The sequence below is a fragment of the Vicia villosa genome, linkage group LG6, assembly GCF_029867415.1.
Source record: "Vicia villosa cultivar HV-30 ecotype Madison, WI linkage group LG6, Vvil1.0, whole genome shotgun sequence".
NCBI classification, from domain to species: Eukaryota; Viridiplantae; Streptophyta; class Magnoliopsida; order Fabales; family Fabaceae; genus Vicia; species Vicia villosa.
Genome location: NC_081185.1, coordinates 20,053,270 through 20,053,543, shown reverse-complemented (window position 1 = coordinate 20,053,543; position 274 = coordinate 20,053,270).

Genomic DNA, 274 nt, shown 5'->3' with positions numbered 1-274 from the left:
ACCTCTTCTAAATTGTACCAGGAACTCAAATATACGATTAGTTTGGATTTAAACACAAGAATATGCAAAATACGAAAAATCAAAATATGAATGAAAGTGATGATCACGATATGCCAGTTCTAGGTGTTGCACAACTTAGTTTTCGATTCATTCTTACCTTTTGACACCTCGGGAAGGAATTGGGATGGTTGAAATGGATTGAAAGTTGCTGAAGAGGATTTGTGTTCAAGCCCTATTTTGGAGAAAAATGTAAAGCTTTGGAACCCTATTCTCT